The sequence below is a fragment of the Lissotriton helveticus genome, chromosome 3_1 (assembly GCF_964261635.1).
Source record: "Lissotriton helveticus chromosome 3_1, aLisHel1.1, whole genome shotgun sequence".
Lineage (NCBI taxonomy): Eukaryota > Metazoa > Chordata > Amphibia > Caudata > Salamandridae > Lissotriton > Lissotriton helveticus.
Window position 1 is genome coordinate 2,114,517,196 of NC_136061.1, and position 16,338 is coordinate 2,114,533,533.

General features: G+C 41.9%; 1 protein-coding gene across 1 annotated transcript in view; it reads right to left on the reverse strand.

Moving 5' to 3' along the window:
• Nucleotides 1-16,338, reverse strand: part of TUBGCP4 (tubulin gamma complex component 4) — a 380,747-nt gene that overhangs the window by 294,545 nt on the left and 69,864 nt on the right. The window lies entirely within an intron of this gene.

Sequence of the window (16,338 nt, forward strand, 5' to 3'; positions counted from 1 at the left end):
CAAAGAAGTCATCATTATACTGGTTAAGAAAATGAATATGAAAATGACAAAACATTTCAGGATGGCAATGCACCTTACAAAAAAATTATGGAGCAACAGATTTCCAGACTATATACTCAAAGTGACAGAAAGGCACACCAACTTATATTTTAGAACACATTTTATGTGAAAGACTTACCATTTTAGAGCATTGTTATTTACACTGTGAATTCGCCATTGCATGCCTTAGGGATTTGTTTCAGTATGACACTAAAATTACAAGCTGAGCTTTAGGATAACTCTGTGGACAGTCACTGATGAACAGAACATTTTTGGATGATTGGACAAAGTGGGCCCCTACCTTCCAAGGGGCCCCCAGGGAAAGTGAACTTTTTCTCTAGCTCACTTCTACAAATCTTTTGTATCTTGATCTTTAACAGATAATTCAACCTTGTTAGGCAGCATACGGTCTGAATCAGCAAAACATGGGTAATGAAATTCAAATTTGTTCCAAACAGGGCCCCCAAAATATTTCTTGCACCAGGACTAGAATATCCTTAAAATGACAATGTGGACGAAGAGACACCACTGGATGCCCAAGGAGTATACAACAACAGAAGTAAACAAGCATTTGCAATGCAATAGGAAAGTTTGAGTTATTAGTATTGTAAATTACATTTTTTATTTATGTTTTGTTTTTGAAAATAGCAAAATGAATATCTTTGTCATTTACAATGCCAATAGTTATAACTTTCGCAAATGTGACACCTATAGCATTTGTAATGCAATATGTGTAGTATTTACGTGACTTACATGTATTGATATTACAAATAACAATGGCTTTTAATTTTTTTAAATAATTAATACTTAAATAAAAGTTATTGTAATTTAGAATAGCAATAGCTTAAACTTTTGTAAATAACTTTTGTGAAGATTATGTTCAGTGTATTTTATTGTGACGAAAATCCAAGAACAGAAGTGAAATATTAACATCTTTTTGTTACATTTGTAATAAAGCTTGAAACATTGAGAGAACATATTTGAACCAGGTGTTGTTGAATGGTTGCACAGATTGATGTTGTGGTGGCGCTGAGTGATGTTGGGATGGCGAACGAGTGATGCTGTGGCGTTCAGTGATGCTGTGGCGTTCAGTGATGCTGTGGTGCCCCTGAGTGATGCTGTGGTGGTGCTGAATGATGCTGTATGCTATGCTATGTTTTGTATTGCTATCCTATGTTTTGTTTTGCTATGCTATGTTTTGCTATCCTATGCTTTGTTTTGTTATGCTATGTTTAGATTTGCTATCCTATGCATTGTTTTGCTATGCTATGCTATGTTTTGTTGTGGCATGCAAGGTTTTGTTGTGTTTTGAAATGCTTTGCTATGTTTTGTTATGCTATGCTATGTTTTGTTGTGTTTTATTATGCTATGCTTTGCTATGCTATGTTTTGTTATGCTATGCTTTGTTATGCTATGTTTTGTTATGCTTTCTATGCTAAGCTTTGTTTTGTTATGCTATACTAAGCTTTGTTTTGTTATGCTATGCTGTGTTGTGTTTTGTTATGCTATGTTTTGTTGTGTTTTGCTATGCTAGGTTTTGTTATGAATGCTATGTTTTGTTGTGTTTTGTCGTGCTATGCTATGTTTTGTTGTGTTTTGCTTTGCTTTGCTATGCTACGTTATGCTATGCTATGCTTTGTTATGCTATGTTTTGTTATGCTAAGCTTTGCTTTGCTATGCTTTATTTTGTTATGCTATGCTATGTTGTGTTTTGTTATGCATGCTATGTTTTGTTGTGTTTTGTTATGTTATGCTATGCTTTGTTGTGTTTTGCTGTTTTGTTATGCTATGTTTTGTTATGCTATACTTTGTTTTGTTATGTTATGCTAAGTTTTGTCTTGCTGTGTTTTGTTATGCTATTCTATGTTTTGTTAAACTATGCTGTTTTGTTTTGCTATGATTTTTATGTTATGTTATGCTATGTTTTGTTATGCTGTGCTATGTTTTGTTATGCTATGCTATGTTTTGTTATGCTATGCTATGTTTTGCTATGCTATGCTTTGTTGTGTTTTATTATGCTATGCTTTGCTTTGTTTTGTTATGCTATGCTTTGTTATGCTATGCTTTGTTATGCTAAGCTTTGTTTTGCTATGCTATGCTAAGCATTGTTTTGTTATGCTATGTTGTGTTTTGTTATGCTATGCTATGTTGTGTTGTGTTTTGTTATGCTATGTTTTGTTGTGTTTTGTTAGGCTATGCTATGCTATGTTTGGTTATGCTAGGTTTTGTTATGCTATGCTTTTTGTTATGCTATGCTTTGTTTTGTCATGTTATGCTATGTTTTATGTTATGCTATGTTTTGTTCTGCTATGTTTTGTTATGCTATGCTATGTTTTGTTATACTATGCTATGTTTTGCTATGCTTTGTTTTGTTATGCTTTGTTTTGTTATGCTTCGTTTTGTTATGCTTCGTTTTGTTATGCTTCGTTTTGTTATGCTATGTTTTGTTTTGCTATCCTATGCTTTTTGTTATGCTATGTTTTGCTAGCCTATGCTTTTTTGTTGTTATGCTATGCTATGCTGTGCTTTGTTATGCTATGCTATGTTTTGTTATGCTATGCTGGTGAGGGTGTGTGAGGGTGAGTGAGAGTGAGGGTGGGTGAGGGTGTGTGAGGGTGTGTGAGGGTGTGTGAGGGTGAGGGTGGGGGGTGTGAGGGTGAGTGAGGGTGTGTGAGGGTGAGGGGTGTGAGGGTGTGTGAGGGTGTGTGAGGGTGTGAGGGGGTGTGAGGGTGAAGGTGAGTGAGGGTGTGTGAGGGTGAGGGGGTGTAAGGGGGAGGGTGTGTGAGGGGGAGGGTGTAGGGTTGTGACGGTGTGGGGGTGAGAGGGTGTGAGGGTGAGGGGTGAGGGGGGTGAGGGTGATGGGGTGAGGGGGGTGAGGGTGATGGGGTGAGGGGGTGTAAGGGTGAGGGGGGGTGAGGGGGAGTGAGGGTGAGTGAGGGTGAGTGAGGGTGAGTGAGGGTGAGGGGGGTGAGGGAGGGTGAGGGTGTGTGAGGGTGAGGGTGTGTGAGGGTGAGGGGGTGTGTGGTGGTGAGGGGGTGAGGGGGGGTGAGGGTGAGAAGGTGTGCTATGCTGGTGAGGGTGTGTGAGGGTGAGTGAGGGTGAGGGGGTGTGAGGGTGAGGGTGTGTGAGAGTGAGGGTGTGTGAGGGTGAGGGTGTGTGAGGGTGAGGGGGTGAGGGTGAGTGAGGGTGTGTGAGGGTGTGTGAGTGTGTGTGAGGGTGTGTGAGGGTGTGTGAGGGTGGGTGAGGGGGTGTGAGGGTGAGTGAGGGTGTGTGAGGGAGGGTGAGGGGGTGTGAGGGTGTGTGAGGGTGTGTGAGGGGGAGGGTGTAGGGTTGTGGGGGTGAGGGGGTGAGAGGGTGGGGGGGTGAGGGTGACAGGGGTGAGGGTGACGGGGTGAGGGTGATGGGGTGAGGGGGTGTGAGGGTGAGTGAGGGGGTGTGAGGGTGAGTGAGGGGGTGAGGGGGGTGAGGTGAGGGGGGGTGTGTGGGGGTGAGGGGGTGTGAGGGTTAGAGGGTGTGTGAGGGTGAGAGGGTGTGAGGGTGAAAGGGTGTGTGAGGGTAAAAGGGTGTGTGAGGGTGAGAGGGTGTGGGACGGTGAGAGGGTAGGTGAGAGGGTGAGTGAGGGTGAGGGTGTGTGTGAGGGTGAGGGGTGGGAGGGGGTGTGAGGGGGTGAGGGTGAAGGAGTGTGAGGGTGGGTGAGGGGATGTGAGGGTGAGGGGATGTGGGGGTGAAGGGGTGTGAGGGTAAGGGGATGTGAGGTTGAGAGGGTGTGTGAGGGTGAGAGGGTATGTGAGGGTGAGAGGGTGGGTGAGGGTGAGTGGGTGAGAGGGTGTGTGAGGGTGAGTGAGGGTGTGTGGTGTGTGAGAGTGAGGGGTGTGAGAGTGAGGGGGTGAGGGGGTGTGAGGGTGAGGGGGTGTGAGGGTGAGGGGGTGTGAGGGTGAGGGGTGTGGGGGTGTGAGGGTGAGGGGGTGTGAGGGTGAGGGTGTGTGTGAGAGTGAGGTTGTGAGGGTGTGTGAGGGTGAGGGTGGGTAAGGGGGGTTAGAGGGTGTGTGAGGGTGAGGGTGAGAGGGAGGAAGGGGAGAGGAGGGAGAGAGAGAAAGGATGTGAGAACAAATGAGAGAGCATGAAGAGAGGAAGGAGTGACTAAGATGTTACATTATAGATAAATCAACAGAGACCACCTCATATGAAGTTAGTATATATTCCGATGTTGGTGGAATACACTCAGTGTGTTAAAATACCCCTCACACACCAAAAGGGCCCTTGGTGTCATGCTTCATCATCGGGGTCTTCCCGCCCCGCTGCGGGACGGGGCAGTGCTGCGACAAGCGACTACGCTGGAGCACCTTTTATTTGTGTGGGTACTATGTGAGTGAATGGAGTGAGTGTCAGTGGGGTCAGGAGTGAAGATGAAAGTGAGGTTAAAAAATACCTGGCCAAGTGGTAGAAAAAACTATTTAATAGGCACTGGCTGGTATTGTAAATACAATAATTATCAATGTGTATAAATATGTTACATAAATATACGTGTTTAAGCTCTATCAGAATTGCTGAAGTAATAAGCTGATTATCACGGAAGCCACTGACGAAGGAGGAAGCACCGTGGTGCTGGGGGTTGATTGGACCCTCAATTACCCTTCGCCCAGCCTTGGCTCATGGGGCATTGACTCCCTTGTTTACTAAGCGTATTACTTCAGCAATTCTGATAGAGCTTAAACACGTATATTTATGTAACATATTTATACACATTGATAATTATTGTATTTATTTCCACCCATTAATTGTGGGATAACATTAGTGAGTGACAGGGGGATCTACACCCGGTCCTGACGAAGGGGCATGGCGCCCCGAAACATGTTGACCCACACAGGAGAGTAAGCCCAGTAACTTGCTTTACCTCTCCGCATCACCCCTTTTAACAATACCAGCCAGTGCCTATTAAATAGTTTTTTCTACCACTTGGCCAGGTATTTTTTAACCTCACTTTCATCTTCACTCCTGACCCCACTGACACTCACTCCATTCACTCACATAGTACCCACACAAATAAAAGGTGCTCCAGCGTAGTCGCTTGTCGCAGCACTGCCCCGTCCCGCAGCGGGGCTGGAAGACCCCGATGATGAAGCATGACACCAAGGGCCCTTTTGGTGTGTGAGGGGTATTTTAACACACTGAGTGTATTCCACCAACATCGGAATATATACTAACTTCATATGAGGTGGTCTCTGTTGATTATCTATACTTTCAGAAGAGGAGGATTTGCCCACCTCGGTGCCGCGCGGCACCACCTCTTCACTCCCCCCTTTTGATATCCTTTACTAAGATGTTACATTACCTCACTAAGACGGCCCAGTGAGGGTGAAATTAGCCTTCCATGGGTGTTTTCTAGCTCAGGGTGGGAATGGCCTGACAATTCATGTTATGCTGTTCATACTGAAGCAGGACCAATACAGATTTGCATATGGCTGCCGAGAACGTTTAATTAGAAAAATAAAATTGTGTGTTTAACATGGACGGGACGCAAATGGAGTAAATGTATTGTATTTTCTTAAAGATGTTTTAAACTTGCCAGAACAAGGCCTCAAGTGAGAGCAATAAAGCAACAAGCTCTCGGCATTGCTGTGGCGGGGCGGGGGAGCGCATTCCTTTGAAGTTTGAAGCGGAGGGGCGGGGAGCACAATCCTTTAAAGTCTGATGCCGAGGCCGATGGTTTTTGATGTGCACTCGCCTGGCTCATATGAACTGTGTCTAATCCGCAGTTTGGGGAAACTTTTCGGAAGCCTTACTAGAATCTCGCCGAACAATGCTTACGCATTGCTTCAGCGAGACCTAAAAAGGAGCACACACAACTCAAAATCTTGCAGTATTGGGAAGTGAATGTCCATAACATTGGAGTATGTGCACCATTCATTTTTCAGAGCAAATTTCAAAAGGTTTATGTTATAATTTTCCTCCTATCTTTGTCTATTTCCTGAACGGTATGTGTACCCTCTTGCTCCATGTACGCTCCATTTTCCTCCCCATGTTATGGTTCCTTCTTAGAATGTTAGCAGGAGTGCAGCATAGAATGCTGGCATTCCTACCAGAGGAGAGTTAGGCTAGGCATTCTGAGGAACCGTCTTTCGTAATAAACTCATGTTCTTTCTTCAGTTCAACTGCTTCTTTGGATTCATTTTAACAATTTGGCAACGACTGAACCTCATGTTGCTGTGTAGGGGGCAGCTGTGGTTCCTCACCCCTGTTCTTGCCAGCATACTTCGTTTCTTCTCTGCTCCTCATTACTCTCCACCATCGTTGTACAGAGCGTCTTAGAGTTGCAGTACTGTGGACTTTCCTTTCGTTTATTTTTCTGCTGCTCTGGAAAGGTGCATTTCTTTCACTGCGCTCTTCTGTTTTGACTGACCACCTGCACTCCCGGAGGCGTTCTACCATTTCAATATCTACTTCCCCTCCAGCTCGCCTCAAGCTTCCGCCTGGTGCAGTGTCCCGGCATCGGTGCATGCCCCCGGGCTTTTCTTTTTGGTGCTGCCTCCAAAGTAGTGTAACGGCGTGTGAGAGGCGTGTCCAGTGGACTGTTTCCGCCTGGGGCAGTGTTCCAGCTTCTGTGCATACTCCTGGGCGTCTCCTTACCTCGTTGCCTTAACGTAGCCCCCACTGTGTTTCCCTCAGGAAAGGCGCGCAAGTGTGCTGAGGAGCGTCTCCTCATCGATGCATGCCGGGGAGCTGCCTGTCTTCACGCACTCCCTCCAGAGCCAGAGTTCGCCCCTAGAGAAGTGCTGTTTTGACAAGCATTGCCTTCGCAGTGCTCCTCAGCGTGTAATCGCCTTCCACATTGGAGCAAGTTTACCAGTAAGTATCCAGTCCTCCAGGCTCCTTCAACCACAAGTAAGTGGAATAATCTTCACCCGCTGACAAGCCTAGCTTGCCTTCAGTTCTTATTCATGTTCCATCCTGTCTGGGAGTTCATACGCTGACAGGCTCAGCCTCACCACCTGCAGCATTTTCGGACTATCACACTTCAGTTCTTATTCATGTTCCATCCTATCTGGGAGTTCATACGCTGATAGGCTCAGCCTTACCGCCTGCAGCATTTTCAGACTATCACACGGACAGGCACAGTTCCTGTGATTGCCTGCAGTATTTCTGTGATTTTTATCTCCCCATTGTTGCCACGCTGATAGGCTCAGCATCTCTGCCTTCAGCAGCCTTTTAATCTTCTCCTCACATTTTACAGTGTTCCACCCATTATACCTCATCTCTAGTTAGTCCTTTGCTAATATGTCGGTTGCTAATATGAGTCAACCACCCCCATTTTTAAATGGGGAAGGGGATCCTTAGATACCATGGGATAGGTGGGTCAAAATTCTTCATTTCTATATAATTGCCATTGGAGGAGAAATGTTATCAGTTAGAAAACAACATATATTGTTACATAATTTGGGTGTTCATGCGAGGAAAGTTTATGAAGATCTATCTGATGCTAAAGGGGAGGATGATGAGGGAGATATTGGTGTTTTCACTGCCACGTTAAGAAGATTGGGTTCTCATTTCAAAGGTTCAAAGGTAAAGTTAAAGTTGTATTAGAAAGACACACATTTTTTCAAAGGATTCAAGTCAAGAATGAAAAAGTGACCTCATACATAGCCGCTTTGAGAGGGCTTTCTGCCACTTGTGAATTTGGTGCACTGACAAATTCCCTTATCAGGGATCAATTGGTCCATTGCACTAACGATCACAAGGTGCAAGAAAGGTTGTGAACTCGAAACCCAGATTTGGATGAGGCTGTAACCATAGCTAAAGGTATTGAGCACACCGCTTATTGTGTAAAAGAAATTAAAATCAACAAAGACTCTGAATCAGGTGAACAATGTCAATGTAATTAAAGAAGATGAGGAAATTTTAAAAGTAGTGAGCAGAGACACTGTTAAACCTAAGTTTAAAAAAGAAAATTTCAGAAGTTACTGATGTGGTAATGCTAATCATCTAGCAAACTTCCCCGGGTGTCCTGCCAGAGGTGTGAACTGTAGAAAATGTAATAGAGTGGGGCATTTTTCTAAAATGTGCAGTTCTAAAGATGTGAGCTAGGATGTACATGTCGTTCATGATCAAGCCACTCATTCTGCAGATATTTTTTATCTTTCAAGTTCATGGTCAAGGGGTAGAAGAAAAGGTTAGTTATCCTGTTTGTGATATACAATTGGATGGCAAGAAAGTGAAGGCTTTTGCAGACTCCTGTTCCCCTTACACCCTAATACAATTAGACACTTTCCAAAACGTATTTAATGAAGCTGAATACAATTCTGAAAAACCTGATGTACATCCAGGGGGGTACAACAAGGACCCCATTCCTTTAAAAGGGATGGTTAATATGCGCATCATTTTTAAGGACAGACATACATTTGGGCAGGTCTACATCACGGAAAAGGGAAGTAACTTAATATGGTGTATGCACCAGAAAGATTTAGGTATCATCCTTGATCCCAACAATGTTGAACAGGTATTACTAATTGATAGACCCTTAACAGGAAAAGGGATTTGTGATGAGTTCCCAGAGGTGTTTACTAAAATGTTTGGTTTTCTAAAAAACTACATGCACAAAATAAAACTCAAAAACGATGCTGTCCCAATTGCACATAAAACCAGGTAATTTCCCCTGGTGATGCAAGATCCGTTAAAAAAAAAGAGCTGGAAAAACTTGAAAAGCTGGGCATTATTCAGGCGATGGAAAGTTCAGAATGGTTGGCTCCCATTGTAATAACTTCTAAAAAAGAGAGCAATGTTATATGCATGTGTGTGGACTTGAGAAGTGTAAACGCCAACATTTGGTTAGACAGGTACCCGCTTCCAAAGATTAATGAAATGTTATCTGTAATAAATGGTGCCAAATACTTTTCGGTATTAGACCTCACTTCAGCATATCATCAAGTCACTTTGCACCCTGGTTCACAAATTCTCACAGCTTTCACCATGCCCTTCGGCACCTAAAACTTTCTAAGAATGCCTTTTGGTCTGTCCTCCAGAGAATAATGCAACATGTTTTGGGGGATGTAGACAAATCTATCTGTTTCCAAGATGACATTCTTATTTATGGTTCTGATGAAGATTAACATAATTATAACTTGAGGAAATGTGTACCAAACTTAGTGAAGCAAGTTTCACTATTAAGAAAAACAAGTGCAAGATAGGAGTACCATCTGTTGAGTTTCTGGGACACACCTTGTCCAGTGAGGGCATGAAACCCAAGATGAATCTCATAGAGACTGTGGTAAAAGCTCCTGTTCCTTCTAACAAAGAAGAGATCAAATCTTTCCTGGGTTTGGCTGAATATATGTCCAAATTTATTTAAAAATTCTCAGACCTACTTAAGAAAGAAAATACATTGGAGTGGTTACCTATACACAACTCTACATTTGTTAGGCTCAAAAAAGCTATTGCCACAGCACCATGTATTGGGAATTTTGACAGTACGAAAGACACGTTCCTTACAACTGATGTCAGTAACAGAGAAATTGGTGCCACCCTGTCTCAAATGCAAGAGGGCAAAGAAAAAAACATAGCTTTTGCTTCCAGGACACTCAAAGATGCGGAGGTTAACTATTCCACTATTGAAAAGGAGGCTTTATCTTGTTTTTGGGCAACTAATCACTTTAAATATTTTCTATGGGGCATACCGTTTGCACTCAGGACTGACCACAAGCCCTTAGTGTCTTTATTTTCTTCTCAGGATATTGAGAAAACTACACCCAGGATTGGCAAGTGGTTGGTGTCCCTATAAAATTTTAACTATTTGAGTATGTTCCAGGCAATAAGAACCAGGTTGCCAACTGTCTTTCTCATTTACCTCTCAATAGCATATGGAAGAAAATATAGATGAATTCGAAGTGTTACAAGTGACCATTCCTGCCACTTTGAGGAAGAGTGGTAAAACCTCATGTCAAGGGACATTACTTTAAAAACAGTTATAGAAACATCACTAATGGTTGGCCTAAGAAGTGTACTGATCTTCCTCATGAGTTCCAACCATTTAAGAATGCTAGGGATGAACTGTCTTTTGCAGGAACTAACGTGTATAAGTCTGACAAGGTAGTTCCCCCTGTAGAGCTCAGACAACGCATCTGTGAGATAGCCCATGAAGGCCATCTAGGTAGAAACCTAACCAAGAGTAAACTCCGTTCAGGGTAATGGTTCCCCAGCATGGATACTCTCATTGAGGAATTAGTCAAGGGGTGCCATGCATGTGGTCTCAGCGATAAAACTAAAAGCACTAGGAGAACACCATTAGAACCAGTACAAGTTCCCATTAAAGCATGGGAGAAAATAGGCTTGGACATCATAGGTCCTCTACAGATAGCTGGTCTACAAGAATGGTTCATTATAGCTTTAGTGGACTACTTCTCTAAATGGATTACTCTAAAGTTTGTCAACAAGGTGGACACCAAAGCTATAAAACTTTTCCTTTCTGATGCATTTTCTAGTGAAGGTGTGCCCCACACACTCATTACTGACAACAGAGTGCAGTTGGTTCCTGAGGCAATGAGTCTTCCTGGCCAGTCTGGCCATAAAACAAGTTTTCACTCCCTTATATTGTCCACAGGCCAATGGTTTGGTGGAACGCTGTAATAGGATGATTAAAGACACTTTACAATTAGTGATGGTTGCAAACAAACCCATTTTTTAAGTGATCAAGGACATGATATGCTCCTATCACGTTACGCCCAACAGTGTGACTGGTTATTCCCCTTTTTGTCTTTTAAGAGGGTGCAAACCTGGATCCAAACTTACACCAAATTGGCTATTTGAAGATAATTAATTTGTATGGGATGGTCAGTTAACCAAGGAAAAGATTGAGCGCCATCAAGAGAAATACAAACAAGAATATGATCTCAGATGGGAAGCCAAACCACGTGACTTGAAAGTAGGTCAGCGGGTTTTTGCAAAAGACCTGACATTATCCCAAACAAGTACAACAAATACTACGGTCCTGCAAGGATTAAAGATGTCAAGAAAAATGTGGCTACCATGGCCGATGGCAGAATGTGGCGCATGGATAGAGTTGTTCCATATTGGGAACAAAATGGTGGTAGCAAGTTGTTTGACGATTCCAACAAGGAAATCAACATGCCCACGGTTAAACGGAGTGACAGATCTGTAAGGTCACCTAAATGGCATGGAGATTATGTTATGGAATGACTTTTAGCTTTGCGCTATTTTGTTTGCTTATTTTCAACTGCAAGTTTTGTTGTCATTCATATTTTATATTGTACTCTTAGACTCTTCTTTTTCTCTTTCTATGCCTTGCTCCTCTTCTTCTTTCTCTCTCCCTCAGTCTTTCTCTCTTTTCCTTAGCTTTCTCAGTTTTCTTCTCGATCTTTGGGAAAGGAGGTGTGTTGTAATTTTCCTCCTATCTTTGATTATTTCATGAATGGTTTATGTACCCTCTTGCTTGTACTTTTTTACTCACTTAGTACGCTTCATTTCCCTCCCCATGTTATGGTTCCTTCTTAGAATGTTAGCAGGTGTGCAGTAGTGAATGTTGACATTCCTACCCAAGGAGCGTTAGGCTAGGTATTCTAAGGAACCGTCTTTCGTAATAAACTCACATTTTTTCTTCAGTTCAACTGCTTCTTTGGATTACAACTGTAATATATAAATTTCACTACAATTTATATATTTCCTCAAAAAATGTATCTAGACATGAACAAAAGTGTGTGGATTAGAGTACATCTAGCATCGTGCAGCATCCCACAAAGCATATATACAAGAGCACACACAAAATGTGTCAAAGAGATCAATAATTCACTGATTTAACATATCTTGTTTCATAGATATTGACAATCTCAATATAATGTATGTTTAATACCCTGTGTGAGGTTTTGTGGCATACATTTAATTTAAGATTTTACTTAGGAATAGAGCAGAATCACCAGGGCTATTTATGAGTTGGTGCAAAGGGTTTACCCCTAATAGGTTTATGGATTATGCTTTTGTCTTCTGCGAACGTGGTTAAGAGTGTAAGGGCTAATGGGGCACATGGGCGTCACCTACTGTTACAAGGGGGTTTGGCCATGTCTAGAAGGATGGGAGTATCCAGCTTGGGCAGGTCAGTCTGACTAAAGGAGGATCCTGAATCTGGAAGTGCTCTATCACAGGAAAGAGAACTATTATAGGATTGGATAGACCGGAAAAGGAAAATGAACATCTGACAAACTGAGGCACATGGGGTAAAGTGTGTACCATAATAGGGGATTAAACACACTGCGATTTGAAGCATGCCTGGATAAGTTATTCCGTTGGAATGCCAGTGTTGTAATGGGGTCTCGTAAAGGAGGTAGTCTGATGAATGAATGCCCAGAATGCCTGATTAAGTAAATTTGTATCTCAAGAGAGTCTGAGGCAGCTAGAGGTGAACAGTGCAAAGCAAGAGTTTGAAGGAGGAAACTTGCCAAGGCCTGACATCACAACTCCTGAAGGAACTCACAAAAGGAAACCTCAATTCCAGGATCTAGGTGGGCACCCACACAGGATAAGATTAAGAGTCTTTCCTTTATTAGCCACTGGCCTGTGTGGGTCTATTTACAGGCTATCGGAGGGAACCTCAATACAGTGAAGAACCTTAAGAAAATACAACTAGTGGAAGAGATAGGCTCTGCATATATCTTAAGGGAAGTTGTTCTTAAAGTGAGAGAAAACCTCATTGTCTAAGACAAGGAGTTGTTATTAAAGTGTAGAGAAGAGACAATGAGAAAGATTCTCATTTAACAAGAGAAAACCCAAACACATTTCACATTAAAACAATTCTCATTCTCAGGATCTGAGAAAATTATCTGGAGCCAGCCAAAAAAGTGAAGATTTATTGCATTGTAGGTATATGTAATACTTGAATGTGAAGCGGAGTGTACTTACTATCATATACTTCGTAATAACATTGCCATAGAACCTGAAGGGGTACGAGGGTGAAATCATCATCGCTAACGGCACTACTCTCAACGTAGTGCACTGACTGTGGGGCACAAATGGAGAACGTAGATCGAGGAATCTGGACAAGGTCATTGTATATGCAACAGTGTATGTTTGTGTAACTATGTTTGTGTAGTACTCGTTTGATTTGGTCGCCACATTCGGATCTCATGGTATGCGTCACTATGTAAATTACGAAAATGTGTATTACCCTGCCTTTATTTGTTATGATTTTGTTAAGATCACGTAAGTCACTCATTCTATGTATTGGTGAACCTGTGTGTTTTTACATTCTGTTTTCTTTTGTTCTTTCTTTTATTTTCTTTCTTTAAAAAAATGATTTGAATACAAAAATAAGATTTATTGCACAACTTCTTAGAATGCATCTGCAATAGACGCTGACATATCTATAGATTTACTCATTTACACATGCATTACACAAGTCTATGCCAAAACATGAATGTGCCACTTCCAGGGCCAGCAGAGTTCCTCTTTTCCCAAAAATCTCCCACAATTTACGTCAATGTCTACAAAGAACTGTACAATTTTTCCGGGGTTATTTAAAGAAATGACTATGATTTGAAGTATTTCAAAGTGAAAGTGATAGCCGTTTCTCTAGGCTTCATAAAGAAGGACAACTGACTTCTGCAGAAAAAGAATACAATTTGATTTAAAAAATATATATATTTTTATTGAAAATGAGAAACTAATAGGAAGGCTAATAAAGGAAATGAGGCATATCATTTGGGAGTGAGTTCGTTAACAGCCTGTGCTAAAAAGATGACTAGAAAACGTGGTTGGTACTCACAGCCCCTGAGAAAGGGGAGAATGGTTGAAGGTGTTGCTGCACTGAGACAATAAAAAAACAAAAAATTGAACAAATGCAAAGGCATGAGGTGGTCTGTTACAAAAACGTGAGCACATAGGCAGAGTGGTTGGAAAGACTAGGGGTCAATGTAGGTGCTATAACTGGAGAAAGATGGACAACTCATTAAGTTGACTTTTTGTATTTACTGTTGCCAAACTATGGAGAGCCAAGACCAGATACGAACACATGGGACACACGTGATATTAGGAATATTAAACGAAGATGTTTGTTAACTCGGTTGAGAGTTACCAGATACCACTTTCGCTATTGCTGAAAATATTAATGTTTTAAGCTCAGATTGCTTGGTAACTCATATCAACCATTTTGTAATATAAATTGTGAGTATGAGCAATTCCTGAACGTTACAGCGGACAAAAGAAAGTGCCTCTACTGATCACAATAAAACACTTCTGTGAAAATGGTGCACCTAAATGACCATCTTTTGCGAATAAATTGCACCAGTACTTTTAAACTTTTTAAAATATTCAGTTTATATTATTTTGACAGACAACAGGTCGGAGCACATTGTAAATTAATGGCATCTTTCGCCATGTATCAGACATGGTACAGGCGTGTGCTCCCAGCAAACCATAATACAAAAAAGGCACAAAGGTGAACAAATGTGCGTTTGTATCCTAAAGTCCAGGGTATTTTTTATTTTCAAACCAGGTGAGATTCGGAACAACTAGTCAATTGTTTCAAAAAACGTCCATGTGGGGGAGTTATAGCATTGTTTGTATACCCCATTATCAATATTCAAAGAGATGAATAACATTCAGCCAGGGGGCAACCCCACTTTGCAGAGTATGACCCTTCAGTAAGTGTTTTAGTTTTTTATTTTCAATCCAATTGATTCCCTTGCTCTTCTAGGTGTCGGTGCGTTTCAATCACTTGACCTTTTGAAGCCTCCTCAGGACGTGGGCGGTTATGGAGGCCCTCTGGCCAGTTCTAGGAGATATTATTCAAAGAAAACTGGAGTAGCTGGGAGAGGAATGTATTGTCGGTGATAAGGGCACTTATTTGAATATATGTAAGTAGGATGGGGAGGGCAGAAAGTCCATGGCCTACATAATACCTGGAAATGCATACTGAAAGCAGTGATCCATCTTGAAAGGGCCAGCGTTGGAGTTTCCCAAAGAGTGTTCTTTTCTGCATCGTTCCTTCTTCTCTTTCATTACAAGCTCTTAATCCCACTCTAATTCTGCGTGGGCTCCTAATTTTTCTTCTTCTCAACTATAGAAATTGGAAACCGCAGGTCACTGCATTTATTTTTGGGTCGAACATAGACCGCTCTTGCGCTGTCTGGAAGATCTGTTGTATGTACTTTGTGGGATCTGGAGATCAGCCTTAGGATTTGTCTGCTTTGCTTAGGGACTTTTTTTCTGGTCAACTGCCTCTATTTAACTGTCTTGACAGAAAATGACCAGTAGAGGTCAGTAAAATACCAGAATTGCTTTCTGCTTGTTCAACTGCCTCTAATTAACTGCCTTGATAGAAAACGACCATTAGAGGTCAGTAAAATACCAGAATTGCTTTTATAAATCAGAATTGTCTCACTGATCTGGAAGACTGCTTCAAAATTCAGCTCATTAACAATCATTTGTTTGTAGGTTTACTCATTTATCGACCCCCGGCCACAAAACAGCTTCTTTACAGGCCTTGAGCTAACTTCTAGACACTGTGGTTCAGTTGTCGGATTTCACTATCCTGGGTGATTTTAATACTCATCTGGAGGACGCTAACGACAAGGATGCTATACATCTGATTGACATAATGGGGTGTACAGATCTCGCCCAACATGCCTTAGGCAGACTTTTAGGCTTGCAGAGCTTCCACTTCCTCAGCAGGATAGGCTTAGAAAAGGCGCACTATTTGCAGGGCAAAGCAGGACTAGTTTTTTATTTATTAATTTATTTATTATAGTTTTTGAGACACTCATCTCATTTCGATCTTTATTTTGGTTCTTATAAAACCATAACAGCATACATAAAATATACACAGTGCATAAAAACATGAAAGGGTAAAATGAGTCCACTGTAGTGCAAATAGACTGAGAAGATAAACATAGTACAATCATAATCACTCATGTGAGGACACAAATAGTCGAAGAGGGAAGAAATGTAAAGAAAGAACATGCAGGAAGGGTGCACCAGAGCAGGATGTGCTGAGAGGAGTGATCCAGCATTCAGAAAGTGAGTGGGGGAGCAGGTTCTAAAACAAAAAGTTACAAAAATGAAGAAAATAAAAAACAGAACAAAATCATTCCACTACTTTTAAAGTGTTCACATCTGCAAAATGTGTTGGGCTTATTCCAGCATCAACGAACAGCACTGCTGCCCATTGTCAAAAACCTGCTGAATGGTTGCAACCAATGACTGCCTTGGGCTATCCAAAAGCGTATCATGGTGTGAGTGACAACATGAGCCCTCGCCAAACAGCTACAGCAGTCTTTGGGCTACAACTAAAGAAGGTACTGA